Genomic DNA, 8,741 nt, shown 5'->3' with positions numbered 1-8,741 from the left:
CACTTGAAGAAACTCAGATGTTAATTAAAACTATCAAATGAATGCTGAGCTGTGCTGGCACTCACCTTTAATCCCAGTATTTAGGAGGCAGAGGCCAGAGAATCTGAGTTTGAGGTCAACCTGGTTGCAGGCTGGCCAGGCCTACAGAGAGAAGCCCTGTCACAAAAAAGCCAAAAATGAATAGATAAGTAGATAAATGGAAAGGAAATAAATAAACTTTGGGGTTGGATGGATGGTTCAGCAGTAAAAGTATTGGCTGTTCCTTCAGAGGACACAGGTTCAGTTCCCAGCACCCACATGGCAACACAGTAGTACTCAAGCTCCAGTGTATCTGACTCCTAACACAGACATGCACGACGGTGTGCTGATATTTTGCTTGTGCTCTAACAAACAAAGCTTGCCTGGAGCTCAGCGTATGGAGCTAGCCACTATTTAACCACAGAGACCAGGCAGTGGTGACTCACACCTTTAATCCCTGCATTAGGGATTTCATGCCTGGAGGCACATGCCTAGGGAGGAGGAAACAGGAAGTGATGTGGCTGGGCAGAGAGAGGTATATAAATTGGGTGGAGGTAGGAGCTCTCCCCCTTTTGAGGCTGAGGAATTGGTGAGGTAAGAATCGGCTGCGCTTTGCTCCTTTACTTCTCTGATCTTTCAGCTTTCACCTCCTAATATTTGACTCTGGATTTTTATTATTAAGAGCAATTAGAATAACAGATAGTTATTAGCTGCCATGTGCTTGCTGGGAATTAAACCCAGGTCCTTTGGAAGAGCAGCCAGTGCTCCAGCCCTGATTTTTTTTTTTTTTTTTTTTTTAAATACTGAGGTTCTAGAAGAGAAAAATGTTGATCCTGACTATTGAAGATATGTATGCATGTATATACTGATAGATAGATGATAGCAATTATGTATGAATATACATGTAGATGGATAATAGCGATTATGTATGCATGTATATTTAGATAGACAATAGAAATTTGGGCATGCCTTTTTCATGTTCCCCTTTCCTTTGCAGTGGTAATATGAAACAAATCCTGAAGATTGGTTTATTTCACTCTTTATATTCAACATAAACCTTTTTTCAATTAAAGACCCTTGTGTTAAACCACCAAAGTGCCAAACATACTCTGAATATGTCTAGCCAAACAGGAAACTTTATTTTGTGTTAAGGAATGCTATTAGTTCCTCAGTGTTCATTTGTACTGTAATAGCAGATGCCTACACTTGGATGATTTATAAATAAAAAAGTTCTGTTTCAGTTTTGTAGACTGGGAAGTCCAGAACAAAGGCAGCAGGTTCATGTCTGCTAAGGACACAGTGTCCACAGAAGATGCCCTGAAGGCTGCAACCACCAAGGGAGTGCTTGTTCTCAAGCATCAGAAAAGCCAAAGCGACCACTTCTGCAGGTTCTTTTCATAGCCTTAGTCCACTCACCAGGGCTAAACCCATAGTAGCTAAACAACCCCTGAACCCACTTGCCAATAAGGCTGCTCTGGGGACCGAGCTTCTCATGTGAGAATTTAGAGGAGACACACTCTCTAACCATAGCACCCCATCACAGAATTTTTAACTAGAGACATGGTCAAGAAGAAGAAAGCTTTCTTGCAACCTCAGGCGGCTGGAGAGGTAAAGTCTAGAAAGTGAGGCACTAGCCCATGTTTTAAATTAAGCTTCTGGAGATGCCCTTAAGTGGGAAGAACACGTTTCCTTTGCTGACTAGAAAGATGAACCAGGAGCTGGAACTTTTGACCTATGGACATACATACTATGTAAAAGTGGGTAAAGCCAATGTTAGTTATCTCGGTTTCTAATTATTTTAGCAGGTATCACTAAATTAAACATAACTGACACATATTTCCATACAGCTCTCCCATTGTGGTGGCACTAGACACAGAAGCATAGGCTAGATCTGAGCTACTGCTCTTCACGTAGTGCACTATTAACTGAGATACAGCCCATAAAATCTACTGTTTTAAAAGGATACATGTTCACCTCCCCCAACGCCTTTCCCTGGAAACTGTCCTTGCTATATAAACAATGTCTTCTCTGCCATCTTAATTAATAGGCTGTCCAAACAGACGAATCGCTTGCCTCTTGAGAGAAACATTTTGTTGCTGGCCTGCTAAAATGGATTTGAAGAAGCCTGAACTACCGAGAGCTGCACAGAAACTGGGTACTAGAGCAGGCTGTCTGGTGAACAGCCCGAGATCTCTAAACACACATCACTGATTTTAGCCGGCTCTGGGTGAATACTGAGCTGTCAGAGTGGATGTATCCTTAGGCAGAGATCAAAGTACATGTACAGAAGTTCAAATACTGTCAACAGGCCCAAATTTAAGAGGTTTCTCAAGTAATTTTACAGCTGGGAAACCAGCCCCCGATGACAAAGTGAAATAGAACCAGGGTATTAAAGGACTTAAGCATGGGATTTTCATTTGTTAAACAAACATCATGACATTGTCTCAATCTCTTCACATATTTTAAAAAAATAATAAGTAAGGAGCAAGACCTTTAAAGAAAAGGATTAAGGTTTCTTTTAAAGATGCAAGCAAGTTTTCAATATTCCAAACATTCAGGCTAGGTATGGGAAGCTCATTGTTGTTGCTTTCTTTATTTCTTTGTTTATTTTTTTGGAAAAAAAAATATGAACTGCTTCACAGATTTGCATGTCATCCTTATGCTGTGGTCACCTAAACTCTGTATTGTCCCAATTCTGCTGGAGTGAATATAGAGATGCCGCTGAAGTGACAAAAATACCATTTTTCACTATAAAAATATCTATTGAAATCATCTATCAAGTCTACCTTTCTTTTTTCAGTGCCAGGGATTGAACCTAGAGCCTTGCATGTGTTGACAAGTGTTCCACCATTGCCTTGCATGTTTTGACAAGAGTTCTACCATTGAGCTACATCCCCAGCATCATATTTTACCTTAATGAGATGCAAGAGATAGCATCCTCAATGGCAGTGCTGATGCCCAGTGATGGATGGTCTGGAATTCCAGGCTTTCTGCTGTTCATCTGATCATAAGAAGTTTAGAAAATTGCTACATTACTATATTGCATATGTGAGAGCATAACTAAATAAAATACTGCAAATCAGGGGGCTGGGAAGATGGTTCAGTGGTTAAGAGGACCTGAGTTTGATGCCCAGTACACACATGATGGCTCACAGCTGTCTGTAAGTCCAGTTCCAGGGGATCTGATGTCTTCTTCTGAATTCCTCAGGCACCAGGCATGTATGTGGCACACAAACATGCATGCAGACAAAACACTCGTATACATAAAATAAATAAATTTAAGTAAATATATAAAATAAATTTAAAAGAATACTGTCTTATACTTCTAAGAAATTAATGGAAAAAAAATCCTAGTAGAGAAAGCATAGAGAAGAGGTAAAATCCTACTTTATACTTCACACATTAAGAGAAGACTTTACAAGTACCAGAAACAGTAAAACATAATTCATATGCCACCTTTTCCTTTAAATGCACATACATGAATTATTGCAGACTGCATCTTCTAAAAGTGGCTGAAGCAGTATGATATATCCCAGTGTCCTCTTCACAGTTCAACCTTAACAGGAAGACAGGCAAACCTGGGCAAACATTTATGACTGCATCCAGCAGCAGCATTCAGGGAAATAATATTATGTAAAGTTTCAGGCTAGATGACAAATATGCCAAGTGTCTCATGTTGGTCTCTTGGAACACACTGTAGGAACCCATTTGGTTACCCTAAGGAAGCCCAAATTAGCCCACTAGTTGGAAGGTGACCCAGCGAATGGCCACTGTCATCTGCAAGATATGTGTGAAGATGTGTTCAGTGATTCCATCCCCAGATGTGCCCTTATGAAGATGCCTGGCCCTTGTATCTTCCCCTAAGCCTTCTGTGTCTCAGAGCAAAGAGAAGTCATCCCATTGTCTCCTGTCTGAATCCCTACTTCACAAAATCTGTAAGCATAATAAAGTAATTGTTTTATGCCACTGGGTTTCAGGATGGTTTGTTAGTGTGTAACAGTAACTGGAATATAAATGTTACAAGTCATATTAGTAACATTTCAGTATCTATAACTTCCCAGGACAGAACCTGTTCTGGTTGGCTCTCTGGTGCTGTGATACACACACTCTGGCTAAAGGTGAGGGAAAGGACTTATTTGGCTTCCATTTCCAGGTCACAGGTCATCATTGAGAAAAGGCAAACTAGGAACTCGAGTAGGAACTTGAAGCAGAAACCATGGAGCTAATACTGCTGGCTGGCTGGCTCCTAGGCTCATACTTAACTAGCTTTCTTACACAGCTCAGGCTCAGCTGCCTAGGGACAGTGCCACCCACAGCGGGCTGAGTCCTGCTGCATCAATTAATAATCAAGACAATCCCCTACAGACTAATCTGAGGTCAGTAATTCCTCAACCTAGGCTTTTCTCTCAGGCTATGTCAAGTTGACAATCAAGGCTGACTGGGAGAGAATCATGTGATGGTTGCTATCGCCAAGTTGACAGATCTAGCATCACCCGAGAGACACATACACGCCTGTGAGGTAATAAGTGAGATGGGAGGACCCATGTTAAATGTGGGCAGCACCATTCTGTGGACTGGGGTCCTAGACTTAATAAAAAGAAGAAAGGGGATGGGTGTTGGTGGCACATGCCTTTAATTCCAACACTTGGGAAGCAGAGGCAGGCAGATCTCTGAGTTCAAGGCCAGCCTGGTCTACAGAGCGAGTTCCAGGACAGCCTCCAAAGCTTCACAGAGAAACCCTATCTCAAAACAAAACAAAAGAAGAAGAGGGAGGAGGAGGACGAGGAGGAGGAGAAGAAGAAGAAAGGGAGCTGTGCATTAACACTCACTGTTCTCTGCTTCCTGGCTGCCCATTCAACGTGACCAGCTGCCTTGGCTCCTGTTACCATGACTTCCTAAGCATACTGAACTCTACCCTGAATTGTGAGCTAAAAGATCTATCTTGGGATGGAGAGATGGATCAGAGGTTAAGAGCATTGACTGTTCTTCCAGATGTCATGAGTTCAGTTCCCAGCAATTGCATGGTGGCTCACAACCACCTATAATGAGATCTGGTGCCCTCTTCTGGCTTGTAGGCATATAAGCAGGCAGAATACTGTACATGATAAATAAATATTTAAAAACAAAACAAAAAACCTCTGTCTTTCTTAAGCTGTGTTTGGCCAGGGTACCTGACCCAGCAATGAGACAAGTAATTAATAGAAACCATGAAATGGGCATATTCAAAAGTATCTCTTGATCATGAAATAAGAACAGACCTGGGGTGAAATTCAGTGATAAGGCGCTTGCCTGCCATGGATGAGACCTGTCAGTTTGCCCACTAAAATGAAGTGAGACATAAAAGAATTGCCATTCATAGACTGTGTCTTTTTATTGGGTTTAGACTTCTATTTTCCAGAACTCATATCCCTGAAAGTCTTGTCCTCAGCCGAGTAAGTGCTGTTTTGTTTTGTTTTTGTTTATTTGTTTGTTTTTTGGGTGGTTTTGTCTTCTTAAAATTTGAATGTTTGTCAGTAGTATTTTTCCTGAATTACAATGTAGCTGAACTTTCTCTTTGTATCCTCATCATTGGGTCAAACTTTGTTGCTCTCAAACCAACCCATTGTCTTCTTTGTAAATCTGAACCTTCTGAGGGTGCAGAAGGACAAATGACGCCAAGTGTTAAAACCTGGTCACTCTGGTGAAGGAAAAACCAAAGTGCTTCTTTGTATGATTCTTACTGCTCCCCTGGATACTTGAAATTATTTAAAAATCACAAAGTTGCTAGCTGTAGCAGTACAATTCTTCCATTCAGCACTCAGAAGCCAGGGCATATGTATCTGTGTGAGTTCCAGGTCAGCCTGGTATACATAGTGAATTCCAGACAAGTCAGGATACACAGCAAGACTGTCTCAAAAACAAAAAGGAGGAGGAAGAGAATGAGGAAAGAAAGGAGGGAGGGAGGAAAGAATGAAGAAAAGAAAGAAGGAAGGAAGGAAAGGAGGAAGAAAGGAAGGAAGGAAGGGAAAGTAAACAATAACATGGGCTGGAGAGATGGCTCAGCAGTTAAGAGCCCTGGCTGCTCTTCCAAAGGACCAGGGTTCAGTTCACAACTGCCTCTAACTTCAGTCCCAGGGGACCAGACACCCTCAAACAGACATATGTGCAGGCAAAATACCAATGCACCTAAATAATTTTTTTGAAAAAAGAAAGAAAACAGGAAAAGGCATACAAGAGACAAGGACTAGAAATCATAACTGAATCTACCACACATTTCTCCAGTTCTGGTTATGAATGCATGGATGTTTGATGTTATTGATACGGAAACATTTCAGAATAATATTTGTTCTAATTTCCTCAGCTGTTCTCTCAAACCAATCACCATCTAGGCTTCCTTTATGCTCTCTGTAGTGGGTATCTCTTTTTTATCTTCTCAATATCCAATTCTCTCCCTTTCTTTTTTTCCTTCTTTTTTTTGGGGGGGGTTGTTCTCTGTGTAGCCCCAGCTATCTTGGAACTCGCTCTGTAGATCAGGCTGGTTTTGAACTCAGAGATCCACCTGCCTTTGCCTTCCGAGTGCTGGGATTAAAGGAGGTGCCACTACTGCCCAGCTCCACTTCTCTTTCTGGAGAGTTCCCTGTGGAGACTCATTCTCTCCAGTGTGGGACCTGGTGTTAGGGGTCAATGCGATGCATTCCATGATTACACAGGTGGGATATAACACTGAGAAAGGCATCATTGTGTAGATGGTCAACAAAGGCTCTTGCAGTCCCTGAAGGAGTTCAAGAAAGTCATAGGTATTTATATCTGCAATCCTAGCACCTTCAAGGCAGAGGAAAATTGCTGTGAACTTGAAGACAACCTGGACTATATGAGGAGTTCTAGGGACTGGAGAGATGGTTCAACAGAGAAGATCTTTTGCTGCTCTTCCAGAGGACCCAAGCTCAACTCTCAGCACCCACATGACGGCTCACAACTGTTGTAACTCCAGTTCCAGGACACCTGACACCCTCTTCTAGCCTTATAGAGTGCCAATCACACACAAGGCAAACACGTAGACATATACAACTAAGAATAAATTTTAAAAGAAAAGAGAAGTCACGGGCCAGCCAGAAGTACATAGTAAGACCTCAGAAAACAAATAATTGAAGGGAAAAGTCTTAATTAATACTGTAGATTGATTATGGCTTTTTCCTTAGAAGAGAATATGCATGTATCTCATATGTATGTGTTTTGTGTGTGTGTGTGTGTGTGTGTGTGTGTGTGTGTGTAGAGAAAGAGAGATTTTTCAGGGTGAATTTATTACAAAAAATTTATATTTTCTACATAAAGTGTCATTTTCATCCCCTCCTTGCCTCTCTTCTTTCATCCATCTCTCCCTCCCTCCTTTCCTCCCTTTCTTCTTCCTTCCCCTTTTCCCTCTCTTAGTTCTTTAGTTCTCACTCTGACTCAAAATATGATTCTTCAAATCAAAACTTTATATAGATGGGGTAATTAAAAATAATATCCTGAACAGTGGAATCTTTTTTTCTTTCAAACTTTGTTCACCCAAAATATTGCAACAGATAACTTCCCTTTTCCCTTCTCTACTACAAAAATGACTAAATAAGCAGCCCCCAAGAAACACATAAAAGGGGGCACAAACATTGAAGACTTTTTTCCTGATTTATTATTCATGCATAGCACAACTCCAGGCTTCTTTTTACTCCAGGAGGAGGGACATGTTCATAATTTTATCAAATCAGTTCGTGTTTTTAAAGAGTGGTCATGACACTGGAGCTGGGGACAACTTGTTCAGATGCAAGTTACTGTTTCAATCTAGTGGCTGTAAGAAACCTAACCTTCACTTGTTTTCCATCTTGATTCTTCTCTACTTTGCTAGAAGTGTTGACATCCAGCTCAGCCAAAGTACAAACTAAGTGTGAAATGAATCACACCTTCTTGTTGTGGAATATTACTTTAACTATGTAAATGTGTGTTACATTTGTTTATCCTGCATTTGTTAAACTATGTAAAGATGTGTTGTTGTTTCACCTTGCCTGCCTAAGTCACCTGATTGGTCTAAATAAAAAAATGCTGAATGGCCAATAGCTAGGCAGCAGAGGGATAGGCGGGGCTGGCTGGGGTAGAGAGAGAATAAATAGGAGGAGGAATTAGGAGAGGAAGGAGAGGAGGGTGTCAAGAGCCAGCCAGCCAGGCAGCTGCTGGCCAGGCACAGAGTAGGACAGGCAGAATAAAAGAAAGTCAAAAAGCCCAAGGCAAAATGTAAATGAAGAGAAACAGGTTAAGTTAAAAGAGCTAGCTTGACAAGCGTAAGCTAAGGCCGAGCATTCATAATTAATACTAAGTCTCCATGCCGTTGTTGGAGGGCTGTTGGGTGGCCAAAGGGAAGCTTGCTTCCTGATCTCTGTTTTCTTTCTGTCAGCATTGCCCTTTGGGAAACGCTCACCCACCAGGGATTTCCAGTTGATTCCATAGTAGACTCTTGCCTCTTCAACTTGCTTTCTTCCCCTTGTTAAGTCCCTAAGGCTGATCCAATGCTCGTTAACCATCCCTCCTCTTTTTTTTTTTTTTTTTTTTCTGTCCCTTCTTTTTAGTAAGTGAAGGTTTTACATTTGTTTTAGGGTTTCTTCTCACTCAGCATCTCCACAGGCAGGTTGAGGCCCTTGTGTGGCATCCAGTGATCACTGCCGAATCCCACCCTTTCTGGTATTTGCTCCTTGGAGGTGAAAAAAATAAATGTT

The sequence above is a fragment of the Phodopus roborovskii genome, unplaced genomic scaffold (genome assembly GCF_943737965.1).
Source record: "Phodopus roborovskii unplaced genomic scaffold, PHOROB, whole genome shotgun sequence".
In the NCBI taxonomy this organism is placed as follows: Eukaryota; Metazoa; Chordata; class Mammalia; order Rodentia; family Cricetidae; genus Phodopus; species Phodopus roborovskii.
The sequence above is the reverse complement of the archived record's forward strand: the minus strand, read 5'-3'. Positions refer to the sequence as shown.